Genomic DNA, 15,000 nt, shown 5'->3' on the forward strand with positions numbered 1-15,000 from the left:
GCACTTAACATAGAGTAAAGCCATAATTCGCGATTATGCACTTTTGCTATTTTAAAAATTCTCCTTTATGGTCTCGAGATACTGAAATTCAAGATTTCAGTATTTCAAAAGGGGGACCATATATCTATATATATATATATATATATATATATATATATATATATATATATATATATATGGGTCTACCTGATAACACCAATATGCCAAAACACCAACAACGAAATAACCGACATGAAAAAAACGAAAGAAACCGAAAGTTCAAAAACACAAAACTTTACATGCCCGACAAACCACAATCCCGACAATCAACAAAACAAATACCTTTCACGAAAAACACACACACACAACACAAGCACACCAAAAACCTTACAAACCTACTAAACCTTACATACACAACTATCTATGCACTAACCTTAACCCAAACCCTAACCCTAAGGTCCGTCACTATCGCACACTTACCTTACCCTCACCCTAACCCTAACTCACTTAATCTGCCCCTAACCCTTAAGTCTCTCACTATCGCACACTTACCTTAGCTGCAACCCAACCCTAACTCACTTAATCCGCCCCTAACCTTCAAGTCCATCACTATCGCACACTTACCTTACCTGCACCCTAACCTTATCTCACTTAACCCCCCTTAAACCTAAAATCCGTCACTATCACACACTTACCTGACCTGCACCCTACCCTAACGTCTGCCACTATCACACACTTACCTTACCCACACCCTTACCCGAACTTCTGTCCCTATCGCACACTTACCTTAATATGTCGGTGTTCTCAGCATCGGGATTCTCAACTTTCGATCATCTCCGTTGTCGATCTTCCAGTGTCAATGTTCTCGTTGTCGGCATTGTGGACTTTCGGCGTTTTCAAGTAGACCTATATATATATATATATATATATATATATATATATATATATATATATATATATATATATATATATATATTTATACATATTTTAATATATATATATATATATATATATATATATATATATATATATGGTTTACCATCAAAATGTTGATTGCACATAGTCGAATGTGCACATCATCGACAAATTTACTTGAAATCCGAACTGCAGATTTTCCAAATGATGCAAAAAAAAATGAACATCAACATTACTGACTGTTCCACACATAAAAACAAGTGCTAACATGAGTCAAAAAGAGGGCAAAATTTTGCAGTTCGGAATATCGGTGTTCAATTTTATTCAAAAGTCGGAGTTTGGAGTTCACATATGTTTTGCCGGCGATGTGCAATCAACTTTTTGAAGGCAAACCTATATATATATATATATATATATATATATATATATATATATATATATATATTATAGAGAGAGAGCAAGAGAGAGATAGAGAGAAATAGATATATAGATATAGATATAGATATAGATATAGATATAGATATAGATATAGATATAGATATAGATATAGATATAGATATGTTTGTGTGTGTGTGTGTGTGTGTGTGTGTGTGTGTGTGTGTGTGTGTGTGTGTGTGTGTGTGTGTGTGTGTGTGTGTGTGTGTGTGTGTATGTGCGTGTGTATGTGTATCTATAGCTATATATCTATATCTATATTATATATACATTCATATATACATACATATACATATTTGTTTGTATATGTATATATCATTTGCTTAAAAATAGCTAACTTATTTTACATTCTTAGGATATAGAACTGCTTGCATACACAATTGTGTAGAGTTCTGAATTCTGTAATAAAAAAGTCAGCCTACTCAGCTGGGATGATTTCTAAACAGACAGAACTTTTCATATGTACCCTAATAGAAAACATTTAATTTGTGCTTTATTATGGATCCTCCAACCATTTCTGAGGCTGTTTAATGATGTTCCAATGGGGATAATTGGGCTGCCAGACATAACAGGAAGCAAACATTTGTCACTGACTTAAGGTGCTGCCAGAAACTGGTTCCTAAAATCAGTGTGAATGAAAGTGAAAGAAGTCTTATGGATGGACAAGGTACCATTGCAGGGGATGTGTGTGATTTTTTTAACTAAATATTTTTAGTAACTAATACATAATCCATTGTACTGTGTGATCTGATGATACTTATGGGATGAAATACCTGATCTTGTTGAGTGAATGGCAAGCCCTTAATATAAAACTAGGACTTGAATATATGAGTCTCATGAATTAATATTTTGCTTCTATAGAGAGTAGTTTTTAACCAAAATAGTTTCCTTGCCTGTGAAGATTTTAGAAAATACATTATTTCCACAATGTCTTAAACATTTCAATGATATGCTTGATGATGTTTCAGCATTTGAATAAAAACTTATGGATAAGTGAACGAAAGCTTAAGCACAATGTCTGTCACTTTAAGTGTGGATATGTCTTTTATTGATTAAAAAATAATCAGGAAATGATATACAGACTTCAACTGGTTCTATTACTGCTCATCCTACTTTGCCAGCTCAGGTCCTGGTTTGTGTTGATGCTAACAATGTTTTGGCTTTGGGTCCTTTAGAGTTTCCCCTCCTCCCTCAAGAGAAACCACTAGCGATATCTCCATTGTATGTAAAAAAACATCCGAAGGAGCAGGATATCAAAGAAGAAGGAAGAGCAGTCATTGTCCAGTCACACATAGCAGGTCTTGACAACTCAGCTAAATACTGTTAGTATTTCTGCTTATGTACTCTCTATTAAAGAAAAGACCATGTTGGGGGAAAGGTCTTACTTTTATACTCACTGCTACTGCATATTTGGCTGACAATTTAACTGACTTGCACCTATTTCCTAGAATTTTAAACTTGTTGCTGTTTTTCTCTGAAGTAGCAACAATACTCAAACCTTTAAGAAATCGTGTACTTTTATTTCATTATTAAACTGGATTGTGGAACTTTTTGAGAAAGCTTGTACTATGTATATTTATGAATTATTTTTTGCCAAAAATAGATGCTGTAGTGATAATTTGACTTTGGATGAATGTCATGCCCTGTTTGATTTGATTAATAATGATTCTTTTGTGATCAGGAGTGCTGACATGGGTGGGGTAATTGTTGTAATGCATCATAATTTTAGTATTGAAGCTATTACTTCAATATTAACAGATGCAAACAAATATGAGGAGATTTCCAGAACTCAGGTTGAAATACTTATAAAAAATGTCAACATGGATGTTTATGATTTACATTTGAACATTAGGCTATCTAGTGATGGACTGAATTATTTTCACATCCCTCATCCTGTGGTTCACATATATTATGGGCTGCCTGAAATACATAAAGATTTATTTCATCCACCTATGAGGCCGATTGTTTCATCATTTGGATGACATATTGAACCTATTTCAATTTATTTGGAAGAGAGTTTAAAAGGAATGTTACTACTATTAATACCTGGTTTTGTAAAAAATAGCAATCCTCTTGCATCAGTAATACTATTGGTATAAAGATTATCATGATTTTAGCAATTACCTTATGTTGACTTTTGATGTTAATTCCTTATTCACGGTTATTCCAAAGAATTATGGTATAGAAGCTATTAGGAAGTTTTTTGCTGTTAAAACTAGTAAATATAATTTTTGTATTAATCATTTTTGTAGTCTACTAGATATTATTCTAATGAACAATGAATTTACCTTTCAAGGTTGCTGTTTTCTACAAAGGGAAGGAGTTGCATAGGCACTCTGATATACCAACTTGGTTACGTATATTTAGGAAGATGAATTTATTATGGGTTTTATCACATACTCACACAATCTTTTATTTTATAAGAGATTTGTTGATGAAATATTTAGGTTATGGAAAAGGACTATAGGTGAATTAGCTGCTTTTGTAGATTATTTTACTAATACAGTTGATTTTTCTTTACAACAACTTCTAGGGCTAACATTGGGTTTTCAGATATAGATATAAATAGAGCAGGATATGGTAAATTAGATACATATATATTTAAGAAACAATTCAAAAGAAATATTTATCTCCATTGGAAAAGTATGTACCCTAGTTTTATGTTTAAAAATATGGTTAAAATGCAAATGGTAAATACTAACAATGATATGTTTATGAAACAGCTTATAGAGATCAAACATGATTTTATACATAGATAATGCTATGTGAATGTAATACAAGAAGTGAAGGGGTTTGTAGAGCCTCAAGGTGAAGGTAGAGATGGCCTTATATTTTTGGATGAGACCTTTATAAATAAAAACATTAATTAAAGTAATATTATGAGTTATGCACTTATTTATATCAGCATGAGATATTTTATTCAAAATACAATCTAAGAGCATTGGTATATCTTGAAAGGTCTTCCTAAATTATCAACTATTATTCTGACTAAATATTTAGTTACAAAAAGGGTAAAAGCTTGAAACTAATGCTATGCTATAAGGAGCAATATAAAGTTCAGAATGGCAAAGACAATTAGATAAAGGTTACCTGTCCATGTTATAAATGTATTGGATGTAAACACATGAATAGATTAGATGTGAACTTCGGCTCTAAATGATTGTTGCTGTTGAAGTTACACCCTGACCCCATGTGCAAAAATGGAAAAAGGGGTTGTGGTAGATAGATGGATGGATGGATGGATGGATGGATGGATGGATGGATGGATGGATGGATGGATGGATGGATGGATGGATGGATGGATGGATGGTTGGATGGATGGATGGATGGATGGATGGATGGATGGTTGGATGGATGGATGGATAAGTTCAAACATGATATCACAGGGAATAATTTTATTCTATCTACTTTTGCTGACTGTGATAGTGAGAATGTTTTATATATATATATATATATATATATATATATATATATATATATATATATATATATATATATAAATTGCTCGGTGAGTAACTTGCCCTGATTTTTATATTGGGATATTCTCTCTAATAAGAAACTTAGAGAGAATATCCCATCATATGTCTGATTTTAGAAGATGTATTGAGAGCAATGCATTATATAACCATATACAAAATGAGGATGAACTGCATTGTGTTAAAAGTTTTACAATATATTAAACATAATACATGTGCTGGGGATCTGGTCACCAGGATGGAGAATCTAGAATATAAAATGATTTGTAACTTTAAGAATGATATATTTCCTGGCTTAAATGAAACTGTTTCAATTAAGCTTATATTAAAATGTTGGCATCTGAGGTAATTGCTTTTAATTATTTTCTGTTGATGAGTCATTATATAATTGTGATTATCTTTATAAATATGTTATCTCTTATTTTTTCTTAAGTGCCTGAAGAAGCACAACTTTGTGTGAAATCTTTTTGCTAGCATGTTTTAATAAATTAAACTGGAGTTATTATAGCCACCTTTGTGTTGGTTGTATTGGCTTGTTTTTTCTGCTTGAGCAACCATTGCTTTGCAGTATATTTTAGTATGAGGGTGATATTTATATTTTCCAGTTTTGAAGTATCACTGCCAGTTAGGCTACAGATAATACTGTGTGTGTGTGTGTGTGTGTGTGTGTGTGTGTGTGTGTGTGTGTGTGTGTGTGTGTGTGTGTGTGTGTGTGTGTGTGTGTGTGTGTGTGTGTGCACATCCATAGATGAGGGGTTGCAATGGATTGCTTGATAGATATAGCTATCTCTCTCTCTCTCTCTCTCTCTCTCTCTCTCTCTCTCTCTATATATATATATATATATATATATATATATATATGTGCACATGCAGCATTACAAATACATATAAATATAGAATAGATAAATTAAGCATATATAGTAGCAACAAGATGAAAATGTATTATCATGATCATCATCTATTCATCCATTGACTCACATTCAGACATCTGAGGTTACAAAGTGTTTGTAATCAGTGGGAATGCTAGTGTGTGTGTGTGTGTGTGTGTGTGTGTGTGTGTGTGTGTGTGTGTGTGTGTGTGTGTGTGTGTGTGTGTGTGTGTGTATTTGTGTTTTTGTCTTTTAAAGTGTATGCACGGGAGGGGGGCTGCAGTGGCTTGATCAGTATGTGTATGACTACAATGAGTTGAAATACATTATTCTGGCCATTATATATGTTTATATTAATTTATTTGCTCAACATCAGACATCAATGATCTACAATGTCAGTATACTGCCTATACCTGATTGCTACACAGCCAATTTTTGGATGAAAGCTGCTGACCTCTTCTTTTATTTGATCAGACTTATGTGGTTTGGCAGGCAGAGCTTGTGTGCATTTAGGTGAAACCAGACAAAATATCGCATTGTCACTGTTATTTCTATTTTATATCTGACTGCAATTTCACAATAAGGTACATACAGTCAATAACATCACTATAATTGGTGGATACTGAAGCCATTTATGTTTGAAGGTGACTGACTTCTGCTGCCATGTGATTACAATTAATGATTTATTGGTCTGACTTGTCAGGCCTAAAGTGTGTTTGAGTGAAACAAGTTCAAATATATTTCTATGACCATTATTTATTTATTTGCTTACTTAATTATTTGTTTATTTATTTGGTCATATTCAGAGATGTGACCCAAGCAATAAAGTGGCTATAACCACCTCATATACTAAAAATAGCTCTGCCATGTATACTGAAGAAAAAGGCTTATTTTGGTAAACTGATTAGCCTTTACAGTAGTGTATGACCAGTTATTTATGTTAAATCATATCCATGCTCAAAACTGACTCTGACACAATATAATCCTGTCCCATTCCAGTGAGCCTATTCAAATTTAGTTGCTTCCTGCACTTCCCCTTTCTTTGATATAGCCAGCAGTCACTGGATACATCCATATATCCACAACCCTTTTTTGCCCTTTTTCCCAGTCAGGCCAAAGTGTCATTTTAACAGTGACAATCATCTAGAGACAATGTTTAGTTCTTGCATACCACACATACACACGCACACTCATACCTCCAGCCAATTTACAGTGTCCAATCCACCTATTACCTCTGAACAATTGTCAAGATGCTATGCTGGCTGGGCATTGGCAACAGAGATCATTACCCAAGTAGTGTAGGAAACCCCTAGACAGTCTATATGTATGAGCAGATGAGGTTGCATCGTGTACAGCTTCCACTAAAAAATTATCCCTAGAATTTAATAAAATCCATGTAGACACAGTGTAGAGCCTCAAAATGTCCCCATGTACATGGCCACAGTTCCCCCTTGGCATGTACCATGCATATTAATGATGGCGTGCTGCAGAGGGGAAACAGGGATATTGAATAGGGAGAAGTGTAGAAATTACCTGTGGTTGTGGATGCCTGGTCAGATGTTACGTACAGGGTGAGGCTCCCTGTAATGCTCCCCTCTACTGTTAAAATTCTGTGAATTGTTTAAATGTGTAATATTTATTTTTTTGAATTTTTTTAATTCATTTTTTTTCCTCTCTGTATGTTTGCACCAGCACCTTGGGCATGGAGATGCCAGTGCAACTCCTGGCAAAGCCAGTTCCTGTGTTTGGGGGCAAGAATGTGAAATGTCAACTCTACAATGTACGATCCAAAGCTGTCCAACATACACATAAGTACAGCTAGCACTGAGCTTAACTGTGTAGACACACACACACACTCACACACCACTGTCAAATGCAAGTCACCTACAGACACACACAGCACCTTTCCATGGTCCATCTTATCTGCTTCTCTTCCTGACTCACATACATGCTGTCAACCGTTTGGGTCAGCCTAGGCCTCCTGGACCCCCACACAACACCCTGTGCAAGTGATAATACCTGTGCCACATCCCTGTCATCCTCACCATCGATGCAGGGAAATGAAGCTATGTGTCTGATGCACAGGGTGTCTATATTAGTTAACATGTTTTTGCGTAATGCAGTGTTGTTTAGCCATTCCACTTGTATTGGTTACCAACAGATACTGTATGCTGGAATTTGTCATGAGTATGCCACATACTTTTGTGTACCTTATGTTGTATGATGTTGTAATGCTGTATAGTTACGCAATGACAGGTCTGTCATGGACCTGTTTATCTTTCTGTTTCAGGAGTCTGTAGGGATAATGGTTCTATATTATATTCTCGAAAGCCGACAATATCAAAGCTGACATTGTCGACACGAGAATAGTGAAAGCGCAAATCGAACATGTAAATAGAAATTTCCATAAGGGGAGATTTCCATTTACTGCAATGTAGTGCGGTCTTGGAGTTGGTATATTTAAGTAGCAGGGGGTATGGGGGTTAAACCTGTTAGGGTACTTTTTTCTTTTTTTTTTGTTGTTTTTATAAGTTCGATGTTTGAAGACATTGACCATATGGTGTTGACCATATGGTGTTCGATGTTTTCAACTGTCGATCTTATAATATAGACCTGGGATAGCATATGGATACACAGTGGCAATAAAGCAGCACAGGAAGGCATGTCAGCATAGCAGAAATATGTCTTCAACAAGGTACAGCACTATAAGTGCATGGCTCCATAGTTCATATGTGTATAACAGGCTAACAAGGACAATGGTGGCATTCAGCATATTCATGCACCCCTAATCTGTGACAAGGTCTGCTACCCTTGATGAGTGTCACCAGGGTTTTGGGAATTGACATCTCTATAAGCTGTGGTTATGCAGATGATCCATCTGCAAATATCCTGTGTCCAGTACAGATAGCTGCTCGACACCAGTTATGATTGCTGTGTTTTGCATCCCCTTATATAACCTGCACATGATGTGTGTCACAGAAGATGTGTGCTTCACATACATGGGTGGCCTGTTTCATGTAGGGTGTACTGTCTGTTTTACATAATTGTCTCTCCAGCATGTACTATGTATACCACAGTGATGTTGTAGGCATGTAGAACAGTTGAGCCATCTGTTAGTCCTGTCATGGATATGCTGGAAATACAGTGGGATACGACACCTCCCTGTATGGAGCCATACACATCCATCCCAAAACATTTAGGAGACACACTACACATGAACGGTCGTGACATAGACTCCATAGGACATGTTATCTTCACTGAGTATTGGTGTACCAAGGAACCTGTGTGACTGCTACTGTTGTATGATATGCCTGTGTAGTGACAAAGCAAGGGTGCCATTGCACAAACGATAGGTGTGATGACTGTCACATTCAGTATAGCAGTGACAGTCTGGGATTTACATCCCAGACCTATCAGTATAGGTTGCACAACAGTGAATGCATCCCCACATCTTACTGACCAGTGAAATTCAAAGGCTACATTAATTTCTGTGTCCATAACTCCATGTGTAATGGCTCAACTGTGTGCAGTATGTGGACACTACAATATTTTGCTGGGGTGGATGATTTCCCAAAGGATAGCATTGTGCTGTCATTGTCATTTAGTCTTTGTCAGTGGCTCAGAGAGCAGATGATTGTGTGTTAGGCCATCTTGGATAACTGTTGGTTCTGTGTGGGATTCTGTGACAGCTCCTAATATGCAATCACCTGCTAATGTATTCAGTCAGAGGTCACTGACAGTGGTTGTGACTGCAGAGATGGAATAGTTAGATGGAGTATGCCAATAATGAATGATGGTGAACTCAACTGGTAACTGACGTCTTTGCAGCATAGGTCTCCCAATGCTATCTTCCCAGAGTATGACTGTCAGACACTTGCCTATCCACCAGCTGACATAACACTCTGTTTATAATGTACACAGTTTCCAAGGACTGCTGGCCTAATATTATCATACACCTTGTCAGCCCATGGTTAGTGGAGTGAGACATATGGCCGACATCCACTGCATAGTGTAACAGTCAATGGGCTCCGCCGGTTGCAGTCATTAGGCATGATCTGGCCTTGAGCAAAAGTAACAGTGTTTGGTCCAGTATTAGTAGGTGTATGACAGTGTTAGTACTTGTATTCATGCTAACTCCTATCATAACATTTCAGATGACGTGACTCAGAGATCTGGGGACACCGCTTGGCACTACATGCTAGTTGTCCTCTATGCAAGTAAGTACTGCAGTTGCATCCAGCATATTGCAAGAACAGAGTCATGCAAGGTGTCTGTACAGAGCACAGATAAACATGTTAGGGAACTGTAATAGGTAAACACTGAGTTGCTTAGTCGTGCTGCAGCTCACTTGCCCAAAGGATGGTCCATGTCCTTATCTATAATGTCCTGCAACAGTGCCATGGCATCCGCATATGGGGAACCAACATACTGTATCATGTGTTGACCAGTATGGGTGACCAGTACAGTCCCCACAATGTGAGGCCCACCCTGGTGGGATCTGGCCACAGATCAGTCTCCTTAGAATTACCAGCATGTACCCCCCATGCAGACAATACAGACATATATGTCAAGAAAGCCATTTATTACCTCCTGTGGGATAGTTAACATAATGTGACTGTGCCTCTCCCTTTAGATGGGACAGGCAAGTATACAGACCTCTACACCCATGCATTATGTCAGCAGCATTACAACTGCATGAACTCAGCTGTACATGACAGGAGGGACACAGGCTTGTCATGGCTCAGCAAACCTGACTCTGGTGGACAACTGCCATTAGCAGGCTGTACAATAACAGGTGGACAGTGCTGTGTGACAGTTGGGATGAGGGTGCAACTGCCCCCAACATGGAGGCACTACCTGCTCAGTTAAAAGAAGCACATAGTGTTGTTGTGATGGTGTGTAGACATGGTAAGTTATAAAATTAGCCACCCATACAAAGCAGAACCACAATGCACAGTGTAGTTACATGTGTGACCTCAACTCAAAGGACAGGCCCAGATTGTTGTTGACCTCATAAGTCATGATGCCGCATTATAAATATATATATATATATATATATATATATATATATATATATATATATATATATATATATATACATAGCCTGTGCTGTGTCTGGCATACTTGGGGGTGACCTTGGTCTGGCATACTAGGCAATCTCAGACCCCAACTTGATGGGACTGCTGCATATCCGCAAGTCATGCTCCACTTAAGTAACCTACACACACAACCTCAACCTGGTCTGTGACATCAACAGGACTTGTTGGTGGAGCAGATTTGTGTCCCAGAGACTACCCCATCTGTGGAATAGACTCCCTCTCCACGTCAGAGTACCTCATTATCCCTTTTTTTGTGTGTCACCTGGATAACTGGATGGGAAACAGAAAATACACCCCTGGGATTCCACCTGTGTCCTTGCTGGACATGGGCTTTGGGTGCTGATTTGTCTAAACATGGGGTAAACTCTTGGCTAGGCTTATAAGGGCCTCTGGGCCAATAGCCTAGTAACTTCCTATGATCCTATGAAAAGGTTGAAGCACCACAGATAAATGATGACCAACATTTTACTGGGACTTAAGTCTAGATTGTGATACTAGAGACAGAATGTATGCATTGGAGGAGGACTATTTAGGGATATGTCCATATATCAGGAAATTCAGTAGGTATCTTCTCCCTGCAAATGTATTAGGACAGATTCTGGGCCAGATTCAGAAAGATTACCACAGAGTGTTTGCCTGGTGCAGTCTCTCAGTAACCATTTCTTCTTAATTTTGAATGCTGCTCCCTGAAGAGGTCTACAGTACATGCTAAATATATGTGTGTGTGTGTGTGTGTGTTTGTGTGTGTCCTTGTGTGTGTGTGTGTGTGTGTGTGTGTGTGTGTGTGTGTGTGTGTGTGTGTGTGTGTGTGTGTATATATATATATATATATATATATATATATATATATATATATATATATATATATATATATATATATATGTAGACACAGACAGACAGACATGTTATATTTTTATGGATCCCCTTCAGAAGCTCAAAGTTTCAAAACTTCAAAAGGCCGAGACCATAAGACCAAAGTTTTGAAACTTTGAACGTTTTGAACGGGGATCAACATACAGAGCGGAATGGGATATTTACTGTTTTTATCACTGTAGTGCTATCTCTGAATTGGAATATTTCATTTGCAGGGGGTGTGGGAGGTGCATTGGGTTTGCCCCCCCCCCCCCAGCAAAAATGTAAAATAAAAATTTTAATTTTTTTTTTTTTAGGTTTTCAAAGTTTGAAAACTTTGATCTTGTGGTCTTGGCCATTTGAAGTTTTGAAACTTTGAACTTCTGAAGTAGAAATATATTTATACAAACATATCTATATATGGATGAATGGGTCCATGAGAGTGAGTGGGAGGGTGTCTGCATATGGGGGGTAGCTATCATACTTCCACATTCTCAGATTGGCAAGCAAATCCTGCAACACTATTGGGGATCAGGGATAACTCTCTAAAAATAATAGAACACGTTTTGTAGTAAAAAGCAGGGGGACACTTTACTATAAAGGTAGTATAATTATATTTAACTATTCTGCTACCCTCTATGACCAGAAGATCATATTGCTGATTCATGTCAATGCCTTGAAGATAGGAATAGCTGATAGCTCATAGGTTCATAGATTAGTACTAGGCTAATTGCCCTTGTGGGCCATTTTAAGCCTAGCCAATTACTCCATGTGAGAATCAGACAGTGCCCCTTGCATCTGTAAGGTAAACACCTTAACCATTATACCAACCGCATTATAGATCTAACTTTTGTATTGGCTTGTTTGCATGCAGAAAAACTATATTGCACTAGTCAAAGATTTGCTGTGATAGACAGGCATGTGAATGAACAATCAATATAGCTTGCATCTGATGGCAGTAATAGGAAAGCATGCTTCACAGATATTACTGTGCTAATATACTTTCTATTTTATAAATAATAATGAAAAGCTGTTTAATAGTGAAAAAGTAGAAGTCAAATCACCACTTTCTCACTTAACTATTTCTAGACAGATAAATGTGAATGCTGTGCACCTGCAATCCTGGAGTAATCTTTTAGTTTTAATAGAATAACATTCCATTGTGTTACATAAATCCATACGATGTTCAAATTAAAATACATACAAACTGCACTCATGTCTGCAGACATTACACTACTGTAAAACACCTGGACTATCCCATGATGCTAGTCTTTGCTTGGTTGAATATTACATCCATTTTTGTCACAAGCAAAATGCTGTATACTGTGTTTGACTCACCTTTGTACCTTTAATCCCTACTAACTTCTTACAAGGACCTTCTTATATTCTTCCATCCTTTTCCTCCTATATACTACAATGTCCATAACATGACTGCTATAACCTCTTAATGTCTCTCTTAGCTTCAAACCTCAGTCATTATATGAGTGCTAAGCATTTTATATTCACCCGTACATCAACTATAGTTGTACTATATTGTAATTAGGTTTGAGTGTTTTTCTATTCTAAATATAATTAAGTTTATCAAGTGTATTTATATATTCTAAATGCACTATTGTACAAGATTTTTTTTTCTTTCCCCCTCTGTGCTTTATATGTTCAAAATATGTTCTTTGTGGTGCTCTGTATATTCCATTTGTGTTTTTTGGAGCTTTTTTCCCCAGGCCACCACTGAAAATATTCTTTGGTTGGCCCAGTGGACTTTCCCCGCTAAACAAATGCTAATAAATAAATAAATGATAGGTCTGTACTCATACCTAAGTTGTACTCAACACTGTCTGCATCAACTACACTCCCCTGTTCCACCAAATGTGACACATGACTTTTCTACAACTTGTCCCATAAAATCCATATTTACACAGCAGCTCATAACTGGCCTCTCACTGGAAGATACATAGCATCTGTTGTACATGCTAACATTCCAGGCTGCATTACACACGTGATCTGACAAGGCTTATTAACACCATTGTAAAACCCTTGCAATCATACTGACACCACTGGCTGCACATCAGCAGAGTGGACAACGGCAACTGTTATACCCTTGCACAGAGGTGGTGCGTCCACTGACCAACATAACTATACACCTCTTTGTCTAAGTATCCGTATCTGTATGCCCATAAGGGAAATCATCATGGAGCTGATTAGGACACATATATGTGATCTACACACAGTTTGGATGTGTGACAGGGGGAGCATGACTGTTATACATGGTGGACATTTCCGAGGCAGTCACAAAGGACCTGGATGAAGGTACATTAGGGCATCCAACCCCACCAGACTGCGTCAAGTTGTCTGACTATATCCTCCTGCTCAGACATTTACAAAGCACCCACTTAGGCATCCATGATACTGTCATTGTAGGGGTCACTAAGTAGCTCATTAATGGCAGACATACACGACATAGGGCCATTCACCTCCAATACCTGATTTGAAAGTGCTCAACTGGGCACAGTCCTGGGTTCTGTACTGCTTGTATCCATTTAACCACAATACATGTGACCGAATGACTGTGACTAACAATGTTGGCTGATGCCTGCAAACTGTGAGCACTCATAGAGTCTCTGTGGAATGTCATTATCCTGCAAGATGTTATTGTGAACACATGACTGTTGACATACTAATGGCCATAAACTCCATGCACATGTATATGTAGTATCATTTCCATCATTGGACCTATGTTGCTGGTAAGTAGCACATCAGTCACAATATGTGAAGTACATAGTCAGGAGTGAACAACATGGGCACACAGATCTGGTCACACAGGTTGACACCTAATGTGTTTCAGATCACCATGTCTCTATGGTAGTATGGCAGGAATCATATGGCATAGCTGAGGCCACAGTCACCTGTAAGTGATATACTCATAACCTCCAAGTACTCTTCCTCAGCATGCCAATATCAGCCTGCAATGGCCATTTGTTGATGTATCTTTCAAGCAATTTCACACAACAGCATGGTCCCTCACAAGGACACTTCATGTCTTCAGTATGTATTCAATCAGGATCATCTGCAATGAGTGTCATTGTTGTCTGTGGTATATAGACTACTCAGAGGTGATCTGTGCCTTGCATATGGGGCAATGTGTGACCCTGCTTGACTGCATATGCTGAATATCTGTAGGAGGCATAGTAGATGGATAACTCACTGTAAGGACATTAACCTCATAAGTGACTTTAGTACTACATACTTGTGGGAGAGATTCATTTGTCTAGCAGACTTACAGACACCCTTGAAACAGAACCCTGCCTAATGGCACACAGAACACTTCAATGCACCTCAGCACATGCCATCTGTATGATTGGCTGGGTGACCATCATA

Source organism: Protopterus annectens, chromosome 1.part0 (genome assembly GCF_019279795.1).
Source record: "Protopterus annectens isolate FY-2018-M chromosome 1.part0, PAN1.0, whole genome shotgun sequence".
Lineage (NCBI taxonomy): Eukaryota > Metazoa > Chordata > Ceratodontiformes > Protopteridae > Protopterus > Protopterus annectens.